General features: G+C 39.2%; 1 pseudogene; it reads right to left on the bottom strand.

Moving 5' to 3' along the window:
* Positions 1-3,805: 3,805 nt before the first annotated feature.
* LOC132272520 (BTB/POZ domain-containing protein At1g21780-like) lies at positions 3,806-7,916 on the bottom strand (annotated as a pseudogene).
* Positions 7,917-20,071: the final 12,155 nt, after the last annotated feature.

Genomic DNA, 20,071 nt, shown 5'->3' with positions numbered 1-20,071 from the left:
GATTGGAAACATTTGGATTGTAAGGAGGACGGTAGCTTGAAGAGGCTTGGAATGGCCTACCTTGATATTGAGAAGAGGGCTGATTTTGAGGCCCTTGATTTTGAAATTGGGAATTTTGTGGGGCTTGTTGCCTCCACGAAAAATTCGGATGGTCCCTCCAACCCGGATTATATGTATTAGAATACGGGTTATGCCCGGGCCTTGAGAACATGGCATTAGCTTGCTCTTGGTTGGGATTGGGAAATTGCTCCGGTGTGGGGCAATCTTCCGAGAGATGGAATGGACTAGTACATGAAGCACAAACAGAACTTGCTGAATTTTGAGACAATGAAGGAGGAAGATGTGGTGCCATCAATTGGTAGAATTTATGAGCGATGGCATCGACCTAAGATGATTCCTCCTTTATTGATTTTGGTTGACAAGGGTTGGTGTTCTTTGCAATGGTTGAGGTCGGAGCCCTACGAGAATTATGTTGAAGTGAATTTTCGCTTAAATTCTCAAGTAGGGTCCAAGCCTCATCCACATTCTTGGACATGAACATCCCACCACAAGAAGAATCAACCATGAATCTATGGGTTTCGGTCAAGCCGGCATAGAAAGCTTGCATTAATTGCCATTTTAGGATCAAATGATGAGGACATTTCCGAAGAAGATCTTGTAGCCTTTCCCAAGTCTCATGGAGTTGTTCTCCATCAATTTGAGAAAAGCTTAGAATGGAACGCCTCATTTGGTTGGTTTTACTCACTAGATAATACTTCTTAAGGAATTCTTGTTGCAATTGAGCCCAAGAAGTAATGGAATTGGGAGCGAGGGAGTTCAACCAGTATTTTGCCCTATCCTTTAGGGAGAATGGGAAAAGATGGAGATGGAGTACATTGTCTGGAAAACCTCTCAACTGGATGGTCGAACAGATTTCAAGGAACTCATCAAGATGCTTATATGGATTTTCATTATCAAAGCCATGAAATGATGGAAGCATTTGGATGGTGCTTGATTTGATCTCATATTAAGCTGCATCGATGTTTGGCATTACTATGCAAGAAGGAGAAGCATAGGTGGTAGGGATGAAATGATCTCTAAGAGTCATTGGTTCTACATTAGGAATTTCAGCCCTTTCATTCCCCGGATTTCCTACGTTATCCCCTATTGTATTAAATTCAGTTTTAAGATCCCTTGTAAGAGTGGGTTCCCTAAGGTTCCGTCTAAGAGTTTTTTTAAGTGAATTTATATCAATAGGCGAGTCAAGTGTGGGTAGAGAGAGTGACTTACGACTGAACATCAACAGCACAGCATATAATCAACAAAGCAATTCATTATCCACAACTTCACATACGATGTTCCCTTTCTCCTCAATTATCAAGACAGAAAATAAATGGCCACGACAAGGACTGATGCTTATACACAGAATTAAAACAATAATATAGCCTCAACAAGGGCTTGCAAATAAATTAACTACTTCTAAACTTAACACATGCACGATATCTTACAATGTGAAACTAAAAGGTCAAGAAACTTACCTGGGGTCCTCTAGACTTACGCTTTGCTAGCGTTCCCACGGCGAGATTCGAGTCCCTAGAATCTTACAACACGAAAATGGTTAAACCACACAAAAAAAATAAAAAAAAAAATGCACAAAACACAATATGCACAATAAAACTAAATTTAACCCTAAACTTTGGTTGCTAAACCGTTTGCAAGTCCCCGGCAACGGCGCCAAAAATTGATCGACGGTCGAAATCAATTATAAATCAACCATCTTCGCAATAGCACGAATCATTGTAAAATAGGGCTATTGGACGGGTAAGTCGAACCACTGGGACTGCGCTAGTCTTAAGGCAACCTAAGTATCTAAAGTCATTTTAGAGTGATGAGGGGTTTATAAAGGGTTTGTGTGTTTGCCACTAAACTAAGAAATTAAAATGCATAAAACAATAGATTGCAATGAAATTGAAGAAGTGAGATACAAGTAGAAAAGACTAGGGAGATGAATCCACACTACACCCTAAGTACATGCTAGATTAGGTCTAAATTTGGGGATAAATAGCATATATGCAATGGTCAAGAAATATGAAGCAACTCCGTTACTTAATAATCATCAAGAAGTTCACTTAATCAAAACAAGAATGATCCATCAAAAGCTACCATAGTTGAACTACTTAAACTAAGGTATAGAATCAAATACACTATCTCAAGCAAAAGACCATCAAACTTTCAATCAAATGGTGAAGCACATGAAGGTAGGAATCAAGTATAAACCATCAAGGGAGGTACCTAAGCAATGGAATATCAAGTTTCAAAATCAACATGCCTTGAAAAACATTCATAGTCTATATTTTCATTGTCACTATGAAAATAAAAGCAATAAGATTGATCCAAGAATCATCAAAGATATGACAATGAACTTACATCAACCATTTACACATTAAAATTCATTACAAGAAGGAAAATGCTCTTAGACTATGAAACTACCATACATTATACATTATAGTCCCCAAAAGTATAGCCTAATCTAGAACATGATCAAAAGAGGAGGCTTCATCACCTCCCTAGATGGAGGTTTAGCTCTCCATTGATACAAAAATGGAAGAAGAAGAAGAAGAATACAACTTCATTCTCGAGCTCTATTGTAGCACTCAAGAACACTCTCTTCCTTGCTCTCTTCTCTCCCCTCTAATCTTGTAAGAATGAATGATAATGATATGTGTGGTCCTCCCTCTCTCTTATCAAGCTCAAGTCAAGGCTCTCTCTCCTCCAAGGAACACCTCCAACCACTTCATAAAGAAGGAAGATGGCATTGAGGAAACCAATGTGCAAGTGGCTGAAATTGAGCCATTTCTGAGTGCAATCTGCCAGAATTTTGAGCACTCGAAGGGTGGTCCCGAGCACTCGAAATTAGTGTAATGAGCAACATGCAATTCTTGCCCATCTCTGACCCACTGTGGAAGAATGACCATAACTTTGCGTTCTAAACTCCAAATGATGATCTGTTTGAAGATTTAGAGAGCTGATTCAGAGATCTAAATACTTCATGTTTTGATTAAGACCCAATTCTCAAGTCTGGTTGGTCGAAAATGGGGAGAAAGGCAGCACTTCAGTGCTGCCAGGCAGTTCTGCGCACCTCTGGTAAGAAGATCATAACTCTCTGCTCCAAACTCCGAATGATGAACCGCTTGAAGATTTGGAAAGATGATTCAGAGATCTAAATCTTTAGTGTGATGATGGAAGTCCAGTTCTTGAGTTTACTAGGTCGAAAATGGTGACAAAAGTCAGGTTCTACTGCTGCCAGAATTTCAGAATTGGCACCCTTTTTGTTCAAAATTCCACAAGGCATCATTTTTGCTTCCTTTTTGCAATTTAACCTGAAAATGTACGAAAACATACAAATGGAGATAATCTACATAAAATAATCAATTAATGGACTTTGTTAATATAATTTAGGGCGCTTGAATATACAGTATTCGGCGTTTATCACACACCCGCCCACATGGTCATCACAATCCACCCCCCTTGGAGGCCCGACGTCCCCGTCGGCACACTTTTGGCTGGGTCAGGCTCTAATACCATTTGTAGTGACCCACTCCACCACATGGTATGATATTGTCCGCTTTGGGCCTAAGCCCGCACGGTTTTGCTCTTGGGGTTTTACCCCAAAAGGCCTCATACCAATTGGCTGGCACACTTACATATAAGCACTTCAGATTTCCTTCTCCGTATGTGTGGTAGCCTGTAAGTGTCTGTTGCACCCGCCCACATGGTCATCACACCATATATCCATCATTTGATAGTATTGATGGAGAAAATTGAATTATGCTGGTTTCTACACTACTAGCACCTCCTGAAACATATCCAGCATCAGTTCCCTATCTGCTTGCCTGAAAAAGTTACTAATTTCATCTCTGACATCATAGATCTTGCCGAAATCAAACATCAAGCATCCTTTCTTCAACCTGCTCAGTTGGTAACGCCAGGCCTCCTGCAGCCTCTCGAGGACATTACCCGAGTTGATGTCCTCCAAGAGGCTTTCCTCGCAAGAATCCTTCAGGTCAGCAATGTCGTACTTGTTTGCCGCCCCCAGCAAAGACAACCTATGCTTCCAGAAATCATCTTGTTTTATGGTTCCATACAAGTAACTTAGATGGACCATGCAAGATTTCATTGACATGTCTTCTATGTTGATTGTAAAGGACTCCTTCTCCTTGAGGTTGCGAAGGAACATGCCCTGGAACATGGGGGAACTTGCGAAAAGAATCATCTTGTGATCTTTTAATGGTGACATCAGCATGGATACATATAGAATTGGCTGCTTCTCCTCGAGGCATCGGAGAACGCTTTGAGCTGCTGGAGATTGCATTGTACCATCAGTGGGCCATATAGAATTGGCTTCCCCACCCTGTGAATCATAACTGAGTTTTTTAGCTACTATCTGCAATTTAACCAAAAAAGAAAAAAAATGTGGTGTTTTCATTGTGCTAATCTAAATCCTATTTCATTGCTAGATGATATTTGGCTGAAGAAAAAATAAAACAAAAGAAAGATATTTGTCAATGATGAGGGTTTTCTCGGTCATGTGTTTTTTTTTTAGGATAAAGTACAGCCATACCCCTTGAGGTTTGGCAAATGGACATTCAGAGGAAATTTACCCATTTTTTGGACAAAGACACCCCTTTACATGAAAAATTGACCAAATTACCCTTTGAAAGATTAGGAGACTTTTTAACTTTACAATTTAATAAATTGGACCAATCTACCCTTATGAATAATTTATGCATAAAAAAAACGTAAAAAAAAAACTTTATATTGTTCATTTTTTTTTTTTTGTTTAAATATCCAAACTTCTTAAAAATGTAGACGTCTAAAATGATTTTTTGATTTAATACATATATTTCAAATAAATTATATTTTGTTATTACTTCTTTTCTTTTTCTTTTTTATTTTTAAATAATTCTTTCATCTAAAAAAATTAAACCAATCTCTTTTCTTTAAAAATAAAAAATATGGTACTAGTATAATTTTATGCATTTTAAATTATATATGGGATAATTTCATCGACACCCCCTGAAGTTTGATCAAATATCAGTCTAAAATATTTTTAAAAAATTACTATCAGTCACATTACAAACGTTTACTCCGTTTTTCACTCACACGCAAAAGTTAGTTGACAGGTGTGTCAGACCACTTTTTATATGTAAAAAGACATTCTTACCCTTTGATTTTTGTTTGACTCATTTAATTATTTCTTTAATGATTCAAATGACATATTTACCCATTTATACCGTCACATATTATTTCAATTCACCCACGTGTCTACATCCTATTGGTTGCTGACCTTAATTTTTTTTTTTTATTTTTATTTCACCTTATTATTTGGGGCCAAACAGTGACACGTCCCACCCAGGGAAGGCCAGAACTCCAACGACGACTAGAGAGAACGACGATGATCGGCAGCCAGAGTTAACGATGACGACTACGACTGATGAAGATTTCGGCGACGATGAAGATTGATGAAGATTCCGGCGACGATGAAGGCACGGGGCTTTGCCGACGAAAATCTGAGGATGGTGTGGGGTTTCCGCTTCTGACGACGACGACGTGGCAGCGAAAATCCGACGAGAATAACTGCCAGAAAATTGCACGATGCTGGCGAGACACTGTCCTGTTTACGACTTGTTTTCAATGTCATATAGCTTGCTAAAATGATGTGGGTTTGTTTTGTAATGCCGAAACTGTTGGTGATGTAGTTATATGTTGTTAGCCGAAAATAATAGAGGTTTCGAATGGGTTTTTGTTGGATTTGTATGATGTGTTGCTATGGTGCTCTCTAGTGTCGGTAGCCTCAGATTCTCATCATCTTGCTCTTGATTTGGATAGATGTATGGAGGGTTTGAATAAAAAAACATTTAGATTTCGATTCCAGCAATCAAAATTTTCTGAGCTAAACCTTTGGTGGATCGCCGGAGAGGATGGTGGTTGATGGTGGTGGTGGATTACCAGGGAGGATGGTGGTTAAAGCCCTAATTACAAGTCGCCAATCGCTCGCAGACTAGTCGCCTATGAACCAGAGATCTGCAAACCCCAAAAAAGGGCAACAAATGGTTTCTCAGTTGAATTGTTTCCAATCAATTGATGTGCATCCATTCATATGAACTAGCAATTGACACCCAACGATGGAGAATCAGTTCTGAGCTTTTATAGTGTAGATTTTGCACACGTGCTATATGTATTATGTGGGAGCTAAAAAGTTCACCAACATTAGACATTAGCAGATAATGACAACAATAATGATGGCTCTAAATAGTTTTGCTAGTCCTGCAACTAGGAATACATGGTAGGCCAAGCTGTATTACATATGCCGGCGAGACACAGTTTTCAAAATGTATAAAACCACGATAGATATTTCAATAAGGGTTGGAAATGGAGGTCCGAACATGGTCAGAGAAGGCGTTCAATACATAACACTACAAAGTTCAATAACTTTTACCCATCTCATCACCAGAAAATTCATGCCTTCTTGATGTAAATGGACTGAATCTGGCGAATGATGAGCCAAAGCCGGTTTTAAGAATTGATGGAAGAAGACAAAAGAGAGAGAGATAGACAGAAGCGTCCTTGAGGAGAGAGAACGTCCGACATAGATAGAAATAAAGGAGAGAAAAATAGTGTGCTTGTGTATTTTGTATTAAATGTGATTAAAAATTTAGGGCAAACATGTCTTTTCTCACGTTTTTAACGGAGAGAGTAACTAAAAAACGAAATTCGACCTAATTGATAGTTATTTTCGAAAGATGTTTTAGACTGATGTTTGGCCAAATTTCAAGGGATGTTAGTGAAATTAACCAATTATATATCTAATATTATGCATTTCCCAATATAAAAGAAAATAGGTACTAGTATAACTTTATGCATCTTAACTTTATGCATGCCTTTATTATTTTTTTTCCCTTTGTTTTATTATTATTTTTTCCTTTTTATGTTGGGAAATGCATAATATTTGATATATAATTTAAGATGCATAAGGTTATACTAATACCATATTTTTTATTTTTAAGGAAAAGAGATTGGTTTAATTTTTTTAGATGAAAGAATTAAGTATCTTAATTTAAAAATAAAAAAGAAAAAGAAAAAAAGTAATAACAAAATATAATTTATTTGAAATTTATGTATTGGATCAAAAAATCATTTTAGATGTTTACATTTTTAGGAAGTTGGGACATTTATAAAGTAAATAACAAAAAAATAAAATAAAAAAGTGAACAATATAAAGTTTTTTTTTTTTTTTTTTTATGCATAAATTGTTCATGAGGGTAAATTGGTCCAATTTATTAAATTGTAAAGTTAAAAAAGTCTCCTAAACGGTTAAAGGGTAATTTGGTCAATTTCTCATGTAGATAAGTGTCTTTGTCCATTTTTGAATCTTCAGGGGGTGTCTTTGTCCAAAAAAAATAGGTAAATTTCATGTAAGTGTCCTTTTGCCAAACCTCAAGGAGTGTGATTGTACTTTATCTTTTATTTATTATTATTGTTTTTTATTTTTTTTCCCAAGTTGATCATGTGTTTCTAGTGCATTGAAGAATAATGTGCTTTAAAAAAATGAAACACCAACCAACAAATTTTTTTTTTCTCGGTAAATACCAACCAACATTTCATATCTTATTTCGTGTAGATGCAAAAATAATTTATAATCTTGCATCCTAAATCTTAAAACACCTAACAATATTTAAAGTAGCTCACATTCAGTGGTAGATCTTCAAATCCAGAAACTCAACGTCAATGATGAAGCGACCAAGAAAAGTGGAATCAACAGGCCAGACAAAGTCATCACTGGTCTGTAGCAGTCTTCCATGAACTGCAGTGTGAATCAATAAAATGTTAAGGGAATTGAACAACTTCATTGTAACTACATCACACAGAGTTATCATATTCGCTATATTAAAATTAGGGGAAGAACTTATGATTTCAGCATGTGCACACTGCACATAAGAAAGAGAGAGACAGAGAGAGAGAGAGCGCGCTAAAATGGAGAAGTGGTAATGTTGTTGACACCCATTTTGGTATTTAGGCCATAAAGGTATTTGGGCCGTAAAAGATATTGGGCTGGAGGCATGCGTTGTTGGGCTAAACAATGAAGTTAGGTTGAGACCGAAATTGCTGTTGATTGCATGATATGGAATTGGTTTGGTGAATGCGCCAACTGTAAAATGGGTTTGTAAAGGAAACGGTTATGTAGGTTCATATGGAGCATAACTAGCGTGCAAGGATTGGGTTGAGTTTTAAAATGGATAAGGATTGCAATTTGTAGTTTTTATCTTTTGGTTAAGGTTAGCTAAGTGTAGTTTATCAGTAACTTAGTTGGTTTTTGTTTAATAATTAGGTTATCGATGAATTTGATTTGGATTTAGTAGTTAATTATGTGATAGAGTTTGATGTATTTTGAATGCTTGTATTTAGGAAGATAATTTATGTTTTTCTATAAATAAGAAAAAGGCCTGCTGTGAAAGAGGTCCAGTACCCTCAGAATCAATTTATTATTTTGTTTGCTTTCTCAAGCACTTTCCTCAAATAGCATCCTTGCTATCTTTATCTATATCTCTATTTCAGTCTCGTTCTATTTCTCTCCCCATATCTCTTTCTCCCTATCTCTTCTCCCTATCACTTTCTATATCTATTTCTTCCCCTTTCTATTCTCTTGATACGTTATTATAAATTGTTCACTGGAAAAGTCCTTTTAACTAAGCCAATTTTGAACCCAAAGAGGAATTTTTCTGTTCCTTTTTTCCTCGCAATCGTCTGAAAGTCAACTTGCTCAAAGGGACTAAAGTTGACAATTCATACTTGAATCACACAAGTGGTTCTGGCACGCCCGCTCCATCTCAATTTAAGATCAGATCTTAGGAGTCGATTTTAGCGTCAACATTTTTGGCACGCCCGGTGGGACCCACTAGATGATTAATTTATTTACAACAACGATGCCTCCCAAGAGGAACACAAAGAATACGAATTCAAATGATAAAGAAGACGAGGAAGTCCAGCCAACTGGTCAAGCCGAATCTCATACAGCAGGAGCTTCTTTCCCATCGAATGCTCCATTTATGCAAATACTTGAATCCATTAGGCAGGGAATGGAAAACCAGGAAGCCCATTTGGGAGCTCGTATTGATGGGATGAGTCAAAAAGTTAATGCTCGCATGGATGGGATGAATCAAAAAATGGATGCAGTATCAAATCAATTATCGGTGGTTGATAAGCGCCGAATATTGCATATTCAAGCGCCCTAAATTGCATTAGTTAAGTCCATTATTTGATTTTATTATGTAGATTATCTTCATTTGTGCATTTTTGTTTATTTTCAGGTTCATTGGCTTAAAAGAAGCAAGAATGATGTTTTGTTGAAATTTTGAATGCAAAGTGCTCAAGGCTGAAGCTTGGTAGCAGTAGAACCTGGATTTCCTTGCCATTTTTGACCTAGGAAACTCGAGAACTGGACTCCCATCAAAACATGAAGTTTGTAAAGCCCTGAATCATCTTTCCAAATCTTCAAACAGTTCATCATTCGGAGCTTGGAGCAGAGAGATATGGCCTAGTTACCAGAGGTGCGCAGAACTGCCTGGCAGCATTGAAATACAGCCTTTCTCCCCATTTTCGACCAAGTAGAATTGAGAATTGGATCTCCACCAAAACATGAAGTTTCTAAAGCTCTGAATCAGCTTTCCAAATATTTAGACGGTTTGGAATTCGGAGTTCGGAACGCAAAGTTATGGTCATTCTTCCACAGTGGGTCAGTGCTGAGCAAGAAGAGCATGTTGCACATTACACTAATTTCGAGTGCTCAAGGCCACCCTTCGAGTGCTTGAAAATTGACCAGAATGAAGCTCGGGACTCCTCATTTCCAGCCACTTGCTTCATTGGTTTCCTCAATTTGAATCTCCCTCTTTTATGAAGTGGTTGGGAATGTTTTTTTGGAGGAGAGAGAGGGCTTTGTTGGAGGAGATAAGGCAACCAAAGGCCACACATATCTATAAAAACATAATTTTTTTACAAGATTAGAGGAGAGAGAAGAGAGCAAAGAGTGTGGTGTTCTTGAGTGCTACAGTAGGAGCTCGAAAATGGAGATGGAGGCTTCTTCTTCTTCTTCATTCCTTGTAGTCATGGGTAACTAAACCACACCTAGGGAGGTGATGAAGCCTCCCCTTGTTGTTCATGTTTTAGATTAGGCTATGTTGGGGATTATGATGTATACTTTTGGCATTTTCATAGTTAGAGCATAGCATCTCATATAATGAACTCTAACACTTTTAAATGATTAATGTGAGTTTCTTTTGCTTGTCTTAATGATCTTTGTATTAACCTTATTGCTTGCATTCTCATAGTGACAATGGGAATCAAACTATGATTTGTTTTCAAGGCATGTTGTTAGAAAAATGGATAATCCATTGCTTAGGAATTTCCTTTAATGGGTTATGCTAGTTTCCTACCTCATGTGCTTTATCATTTGGTTATAAACTTGATAGTTCTTGCTTGAGTGAATATGTTGAGGGCTACACTTTAGTTTAGGTAGCTTAAATGTATGAATTTTTGAGGGATTATTCTTGTTTAATGATTCAATGAACTTTTCTAAGAGTGTATGGTAACATAGTGTTGCTATATATTCCATGACCATTTTATACATTGTACCTCCCCAATTTAGCCTTAGTCTAGCATGTACTTAGGGTGTAGTGTGGATTCATCTTCCTAGTATTTTCTACTTGTATCTCACTTCCTTTAATTTAATTGCAATTTATTGTTTTATGCATTTCAATTTCTTAGTTTAGTGACAAACACATAAACCTTTTATAAACTTCCCTCATCATTCTAGAATGATTCTAGACATTTAGGTTATATTAGACTAGCGCAGTCCCAGTGGTTCGACTTACCCGACCAATAGCCCTATTTTACAATGATTCGTGCTATTGCGAAGGTTAATTGTAATCGACTCAACCGATCAATTTTTGGCGCCGTTGCCGGGGACTTGCATACGGTTTAGTAACCAAAGTTTTAGGGTTAAACTTAGTGTGATTGTTAATATTGTGTTTTGTGCACATTTCTCGTGTGGTTTAACCATTTTTATGTTGTAAGATTCTAGGGACTCGACTCTCGCCGTGGGAACGCTAGCAAAGTGTAAGTCTAGAGGACCCTAGGTAATCTTCTTGACCTTTTAGTTTCACATTGTTATATTTTGTGCATGTGTTAAGCTTAGAAGTAGTTAATTTATTTGCTAGCCCTTGTTGAGGCTATATTATTGTTTTAATTTCTTGTTCAAGCATCGGTCCTTGTCGTGGCCATTTATTTTCTGTCTTGATAATTGAGGAGAAAGGGAACATCGTATGTGGAGTTGTGGTTGATGAATTGCTTTGTTGAGTATATGCTTTTTTGTTGATGTTCGGTCGTAGGTCACTTTCCTTACCCACAATCGATTCTCCCATTGATATTAACTCTCTTGAAAGAACTCTTAGACGGAACCCTAGGGAACCTACTCTTACACGGGATCTTGAAACTGAATTTAATACAATGGGGGATAATATAGGAAATCCGGGGAATGAAAGGGCTGAAATTCCTAATATCGAGCCAATGACTCTTAGAGATCATTTCATCCCTACCACCTATGCTTCTCCATCTTGCATAGTGATGCCAAACATCGATGCAGCTCAATATGAGATCAAATCTAGTACCATCCAAATGCTTCCATCTTTTCATGGTTTTGATAATGAAGATCCATATAAGCATCTCGATGAGTTCCTTGAAATCTGTTTGACCATCCGGTTGAGAGGATTTCCTGAAAATGCACTCCACTTACATCTTTTCCCATTCTCCCTAAAGGATAGGGCAAAATATTGGTTGAACTCCCTCGCTCCCAACTCTATTACTTCTTGGGCTCAATTGCAACAAGAATTTTTTAAGAAGTATTATCCGGTGAGTAAAACCAACCAAATGAGGCGTTCCATTCTAAGCTTTTCTCAAGTTGATGGAGAACAACTCCACGAGACTTGGGAAAGGTTACAAGATCTTTTTCGGAAGTGTCCTCATCATTTGATCCCAAAATGGCAATTAATGCAAGCTTTCTATGCCGGCTTGACCGACACCCATAGATTCATGGTTGACTCTTCTTGTGGTGGGATGTTCATGTCCAAGAATGCGGATGAGGCTTGGACCTTACTTGAGAATTTGAGTGAAAATTCACTTCAACATAATTCTCATAGGGCTCCGACCTCAACCACTCCAAAGAACACCAATCCTTGTCAACAAAAATCAATAAGGGAGGAATCATCTCAAGTGGATGCCATTGCTCATAAATTCTACCAATTGATGGCACCACATCTTCCCCCTTCATTGTCTCAAAATTCGGCAAGTTCGGTTTGTGCTTCATGTACTAATCCATTCCATCTCTCGGAAGATTGCCCCACACCGGAGCAATTTCCCAATCCCAACCAAGAGCAAGCTAATGCCATGTTCTCAAGGCCCGGGCATAACCCGTATTCCAATACATATAATCCAGGTTGGAGGGACCATCCGAATTTTTCGTGGAGGCAACAAGCCCCACAAAATTCCCAACTTTAAAATCAAGGGCCTCAAAATCAGCCCTCTCCTCAATATCAAGGTAGGCTTTTCCAAGCCTCTTCAAGCTACCAACCTCCATACAATCCAAATGTCTCCACTCAACCTCCTGTGAATCCAATTGATGAGATAGTGGCTGCAAACAAGCAAATGATGGAATCATTAAATGTGCAAATGATGGAATCATTAAACAAGCAAATCATGGATTCCAACAAGCATCTCTTGACATCCTTGCAACCTACTCTCCAAATGGTTCACTCCTATACTCAATCCATAGCTAGGCTCAAAAATCAAATGGGCCAAATAGCTAACCAAGTGAACCAACTTCTTCAAAAAGACAAGGGTAAGCTTCCTGCTCAACCATTTGAAAATCCTAGAGGGATACATGCAATTGATGAAACCCCTCTTCCGAGTGGGCCGAGTCTTGAGCATGTTCAAGCTATCACCACCCTTCGGAGTGGTAAAGTGGTTGACAACAAGGTCGATGGAGACAAAAGTGAACAAAATCCTCCTTTGAAAAATCCAAATTCAAGCTCTTCCAATCCAAATCCAAGTTCTTCTTGTCCAAATACCATTCACGGAAATACCACGCATGTCACCCCAAATGTGGAAACTACTTATGAGCCAAAAGCTCCGTTCCCTCAACGTCTTCAAGAGTTGACACATTTTGGGAATAAGAATTGCAAAATTCAAGACATGTGGGAGGTCTTTAGGCAAGTAAAGATCAATCTTCCTCTCTTGGATGCTATCAAACAAATTCCTCCCTATGCAAAATTCCTTAAGGATTTGTGCACTCAAAAGCGCACTTCCAGAAGTCATTTACCAAAGAAAGTGAGGTTAACCGAAAATGTTAGTGCGATCATTTAGCACAGCACTCCTCCGAAGTATAAGGATCCGGGTGCCCTCACAATCTCTTGTGTCATTGGTGACAACAAAATCGAGAGGGCCCTCCTTAACTTAGGAGCTAGTGTGAATTTGATTCCATATTCGGTTTACCTACAACTTGGTTTGGGAGATCTTAAACCAACTCCGGTAGTATTGCAACTTGCTGATAGATCTATTAAGCAACCACGGGGAATCATTGAAGATGTTATCATAAAGGTGGATAGGTTCTACTTCCCGGTAGACTTCGTGGTTCTTGATACGGAACCAGTCCACGATCCAAGAAAACACATTCCCATAATTCTCGGACGTCCTTTTCTAGCTACAGCTAATGCTTCTATTAACTGTAGAACCGGATTGATGGATATCTCTTTTGGGAATATGAATGTTAAGCTCAATATTTTCAATGCTGTTCCTCTTTCTCTGGATGAGAGTGAGTGTTTTGCAATCACTATTGCTGATGAACTCATTGAAAATCCAATTCCACCTCCTTCAATGGAGGATCCCCTACAAGCTTGCTTGGTCCACTCTGATTTTGAGGATTTTGATGAGGAAAAATCCATTCGGAAAGTCAACTCCTTACTTGATATTCCATCACCATTTTCCTCTCCTTTATGGGTAGCACTAAACCCATCTCTATCTTGGGAATGTCCAACTCCTTCCATTTCTTCACCGGAGTTACCTCAACATTTTGAGGGTGAACCACCGGACAAAGGTAAGGAGAATGTTGACAAGTTGCTGGAAATTCTTCCAATCATTCCGGCCCAATCTAGAATCATTGTCCATGATACTCAACCTGTGAACAAATTATTTGAGTACAATGAGGTATATGACTTGGAGATTGCAAATATGAAAGGTCATGATCCTCCCATTGTTAGTCAAGACAATGACATTCAACGAGCCTCCATAACCTCGAATAAGCAACACCTTTGCTTAAATCTGAAAATAAAAAAAGTGAGATTAAAAGCGATGCTCAAATCCTCTAAGGCCAGACTTGTTTCTCTTCGGAAGGATCAATATACCTCACCATTCATTGATCCAAGTTTGAGACCATATGAAGGAGGCAAGTTGCGTACGGAGCGTTAAGGATCCATCTCTCTATTGGATCCCGATCCTGGTTCGTCTAGCTATCGACATTAAATTTAGCAAAGCAAGGGAAGAAATTCTTTCGATGTTCCAAGCTTCCCTACCTTCTCAAATTGCTCGTGCCTTGAAATTTTCTAGGAAATGGTTTAGAAAAGCCAAAAATTTGATTTTTCTGAAATGGTCTTCAGTTGTATTCCGCAATTTTAGACCGGCCTCTTAGACCTTCTCAGCTCTAATTTTCATTCCTGGAAATTTCCATCGCTTTCTAGCAATTTCATAGGATCTTTAGCATGCAACTCATGTGCACAACCTCTCAGTTTCAATGCATTGTTGGATCATGGTTCCCCAAAATTTTCCATACATTGGAGATGAAGTGCAAGGTTTAAAAAAAAATTTCCTACATTCATCCATGCATTTGAAGAGACCAAATCCCATCCATGCATTGAAGAGATGTTCCAAGGTTTAAAATTTTTTCTGAAATTTAATTCATGCATTGTGTGATGTTGCAAAGGTTTAAAAATTTTCCTACATTCATCCATGCATTGGAAATGTGTTGCATTTTGAAAATTTCTCCAATTTGATTCATGCATTAGCAAGATGTTGCAAAGTTTGACACATTTGTTTCAGCAATTGCATCCATTCAAAATGCTCACTGGGCCAAGATTCTAGTGCTCGAATGATCTAACCAAAATTCCATGAGCTACTGCCCATTTTTGGAGCACTCTAGCTTCCATTTGGATTGCTCCAAATTACCACACCAATTTTGCATGCTCACTGCCCAAGTTTGGAGCGCTCTTGCTTCCATTTGGATTGCTCTAAACTTCTCCACCATCATTCCGAGAGTGCTCTAAATGTGAACCATCAATCCCAAGCTCACTGCCTTCATTTAGAGCACTCTAAATTCCATTTGGATTGCTCCAAAAATTCAGCCCTTTATGTGCAGCTACTGTCTCCATTTCGAGCACTTGAATTCCAATTTCGAGTGCTCGAACCTCCATCCCAAACATCCCAAGCACACTGTCTCACATTCGAGCACTTGGAGGCCAATCCAGAGTGCTCGAAACTTCTACAAAAAATAATTCCGAGGCTCTGCTTGTTTTTGAAGCACTCGAAGCCAAATTTCGAGTGCTCGAAAAACCAAACTCATCCCTCACTCTCTGCTCGAGCATGCTCAACACCAAACCCCTCCCTTGCAGCATCAACCATTTCACCACACCCTAGCCCATCATTCAAGCTCTCTCACTCACCACCGAGTGCTCAAGCCCCTCTCACCCTCGGCCCCCAACTCTCTGCCAACATTTCGAGCACTTGAAGTGGGACTTCGAGTGCTCGAACCAAGCTCTCACTCTCTCTCTTTTAAACCTCGAAGCCACACCAACACCTCACTCTCATCACCCCTTCTCGGCTGCAACACTACCCACCTTAACTCCCTCTCCTCCACTATCAACTCAACCCACATTGCCAACCACCTCACCTCTCTCTCTCAACCACTCTTCACCTCTTTCTCTAACTTCACCACCCTCCTGCTCGAACTTCTCACACACCACACCAATTTTTCTCTCTCTCCCACTCACAACCAAATTCTAAACCACCAGCATGCAACATTCCATGACCTGCATCAAGACCTCACCTTCACCCTCTCGGCCATCCTCACCAACACCCACCTTCTACCTATCACCACCACTTATCCCACGCACCAAGGGCCCTTGGTTCTCCATTGTTGGGTAAGTTTCTTCCTTCTCTTTCTCTTTCACATTTTTGGTATAAATGGAGGATGGGCTTGCATGTAATGGAGATTTGTGATTGTTTGGGAGTAGTTATTGCAATTGCAAGGCCAAAAATTTTTGGGTTTCATCATCCACCCCACTCATTTTCACCTTCTCCTTTTTGTGGTGCACGCCAGGTGTTCGCTGAAATTCCTCAACCAAGTCCACCTCTCTAAATGTCTCGTGCAAGTCCTTCTCACCCTCCTAGACCCTCTGCGGGTGCCCGTGCTGTCAATCGTGAGCGACCACGTGATCCTTGGGATCGCAAACAACTCAACTACGAGCTTTCTTTTCCGCTCACGGATGCCTTTGACATTCTACCCACCACTTCGTGGGCTGTAGCCGAATTGACTAACCGGCGTCTGCAGCACATTTGCGCGCCCCTTGCTAGGATTGCCTACCCCCGTGTAGTGCGCCTCTTCTACCAGATCTCCAATGCCCTGAAGAGCCGCCCATTTCTCTCACTACATCCATTGATGGCACCACCTATGCTTTCACTATGACTGACATCATTCAGGTTTCTGGTTGCCCCATTGAGTGCCCCGATGACCTTTTGGACCCTACTGGCCATACGTTGTATGAGCTGGTCGATGATATGACTGTCGAGCAGGTAGTCGCCGCCATTGGCAATGTCGACGATCCTAATAGGCCCCGGTCTTTTATCCGCAAAACTAATCTTCCGGAATGCCTCTGGTTCATTGACACTATTTTCAAGCACAATGTCTGCCCTTTAGTGCATAGCACCGAGCGTAGGGGCCTCCTTTTGCAAGCCTTATATGCTATGGACCAAGGCCAATGGTTCTCCATCCCGGAGCTCATTTGGACAACATTTATGAAGTTTTGGTATTACGCTCATAATGCACGGGTTCCGCGAGTTGAAAATCGGAAATTGCCTTTGCCGTTTTTCATCACTCGGCTCCTAAAGCACAAGGGTTTCATTGTTCCTCCCCATGAACCAAAAGGCGAAAAGATTAAAAATTTTACCAAGCGCCGGTGGATCAATGTTCTTAGCCATTCTAGTACCCCTCAGCCTGTTGCCCCCCTGTTCATCCAAGCTCCACCTCCTCCTCCTTCTGAGGATGCTTCTATAGCAACAGCCGCTGCAAGGTTAGAGCCTCCGGTCGACTCTCAGCCGGACCAGGCTTTCATCTGGGCTAGCATTGCCGGTATTCATGAGCGGATGGATCGTTTTGAGAAATCTTTGTCCGCGTACACTCGGACTATGTGTGAAACTTCTTCCCGTGCTGAAGAAGATCGTCGTCTTGCTGCTGAAGACCGCCGTGTCGCAGCTGAGGAACGTCGTTTGGCTTCCGCCGAACGACGTAAGACTCAATCTCTCATCCATTCCATCCTCGCCCGTTTACCCTCTGGCCCGTAGCTTGTTGCGAGTGTTGGACCTTATCTTTTTGTTCATATGTAAATATTTCTCTTGTATCTTTTGTTTTACTTTTGAACTTTTAGAATTTGCTATGTATAGGTTACTCTAGTAGACATAATCTATGTACAGCTCTTTTGTAATCATGTAAACTCCCTTTTGAATGCAAATTCTCTATTTTCTGTTATTTTTTTGTTCAGTATTTTTCTGTATAGGTGCTTGTGCTATTAATGCCTTTTGTGGTTGTTTCTTTTTGTACTTCGTCATACTATCCAGGTGGCGCAGTCCATTTCAAGTTTGGGGGTTTTGTCTCACCATGCCTTTTCCTCCCCCTGGGTATTTTTGTTCCTTTTTACTCTTTGTCATTTTTGTCTTTAACTTTAATCCATGTCCCACATTGAGGACACTGTGTCGTTCAAGTTTGGGGGTGCATTATTGCATTCTTGGCATAGTTTTGGTATCATATTTTTGTAAAGCAATGATAGTGTAACTTGGAACTTGTTGGAGATGAAGCATATGTTTAAAACTTTGTGTATAGAAGTAATTGAAATTTTTGAAAATAAAGAAAAATTTGAGTTGAAATGATCATGTGGATTCAAATTAATCTGTATAAATGTCTCAATTAGATTCTTACTGGACTTTACACTTTTATAAGCTTCACAATGCACAGATGCACATTGGAAACTTAACAGTGAGGCATGCAACTTGATTGACCTTGATCTTGGCCTAGTTAATCTGATTTGATGAACCTAATGGATGAATATCTTTGGCATGATTCTTACAAAAAAAAAAAATAAAAAAAAAATAAAAAAAAAAATAAAAAAAAATAAAAAAAATTGAGAAAGATAGAAAATAATGACCAGTTGAAGTTCGTAGCCTTTCCAACTCGAGCTATTAAGCCCTATGGAGTGTCTCTACACTTATCACCCTAAAGCCGTCTAGTTTGGGAGTTGTTGGCCTAACGCTTGCTATATGGGTTGGTTAGAAAACTTAAAGGACTTAAACATTGCACGGTCATTCAAAAAAAATTTGTAATAAACATGGTTTGTTGGAGTTCGTAGCCTTTCCAACTTGAGCTATTAAGCCCTATGGAGTGTTTCTACACTTAGCACCCTAAAGCCATCTGGTTTGGGAGTTGTTGGCCTAACGCTTGCTACATAGGTTGGTTAGAAAACTTAATGGATTTCAGCACTGCACAACCATTCTATGTTTCATTTTTGAGCTTTAATAAATTGTCAGCAGGTAACAAAAGTTGTCTTGTAAATAAAATCATGCCTTAGGGACTTCATTTAAAGGGGAATTCAATGATTTGAAAACTTGTGCCTTGGAATTGGAAAAGGATGTAAAAGCCGCATGTTGAGAATCCAATTCACTTTCACTGAAGTAGAGTTGATTTCCATTTAAGAGATGACAATTGAGTTATTTATATGGACGATGATGTTGATGCATGCATGTTGAAATGGTTTTTGTCAATTTTTGTATCAATGCTTCATATATGCATGGTAGTTTTCCCAATGACCCCGTCTCCAGCTCTTTGTCTGTTTCAAGTTGTATTTGAGCTTTGTATATATTTATTTTTGCCATGGTTGATATTTTTGTTTTAGCATTCCCATGTTTTTCATTCTATCAAGTTTTTCATTCTGGTTTTGCTAAGGGACTAGCAAAATGTAAGTTTGGGGGTGTGATAAGCGCCGAATATTGCATATTCAAGCGCCCTAAATTGCATTAGTTAAGTCCATTATTTAATTTTATTATGTAGATTATCTTCATTTGTGCATTTTTGTTTATTTTTAGGTTCATTGGCTTAAAAGAAGGAAGAATGATGTTTTGTTGAAATTTTGAATGCAAAGTGCTCAAGGCTGAAGCTTGGCAGCAGTAGAACCTGGATTTCCTTGCCATTTTTGACCTAGGAAACTCGAGAACTGGACTCCCATCAAAACATGAAGTTTGTAAAGCCCTGAATCAGCTTCCCAAATCTTTAAACAGTTCATCATTCAAAGCTTGGAGCAGAGAGATATGACCTTGTTACCAGAGGTGCGCAGAAATGCCTGGCAGCATTGAAGTTCAGCCTTTCTCCCCATTTTCGACCAACTAGACTTGAGAATTAGATCTCCACCAAAACATGAAGTTTCTAAATCTCTAAATCAGCTTTCTAAATATTCAGACGGTTTGGCATTCGAAGTTCGGAACACAAAGTTATGGTCATTCTTCCACAGTGGGTCAGTGCTGAGCAAGAAGAGCATGTTGCACATTACACTAATTTTGAGTGCTTGAGGCCACCCTTCGAGTGCTCGAAAATTGACTAGAATGCAGCTTGGGACTCCTCATTTTCAGCCACTTGCTTCATTGGTTTCCTCAATTTGAATCTCCCTCTTTT

Source organism: Cornus florida, unplaced genomic scaffold (assembly GCF_030987335.1).
Source record: "Cornus florida cultivar Cherokee Brave unplaced genomic scaffold, ASM3098733v1 CherokeeBrave_3.0.0_Hap2_Chr09, whole genome shotgun sequence".
Classification (NCBI taxonomy): domain Eukaryota; kingdom Viridiplantae; phylum Streptophyta; class Magnoliopsida; order Cornales; family Cornaceae; genus Cornus; species Cornus florida.
This window is presented reverse-complemented; position numbering and strand designations above follow the sequence as displayed.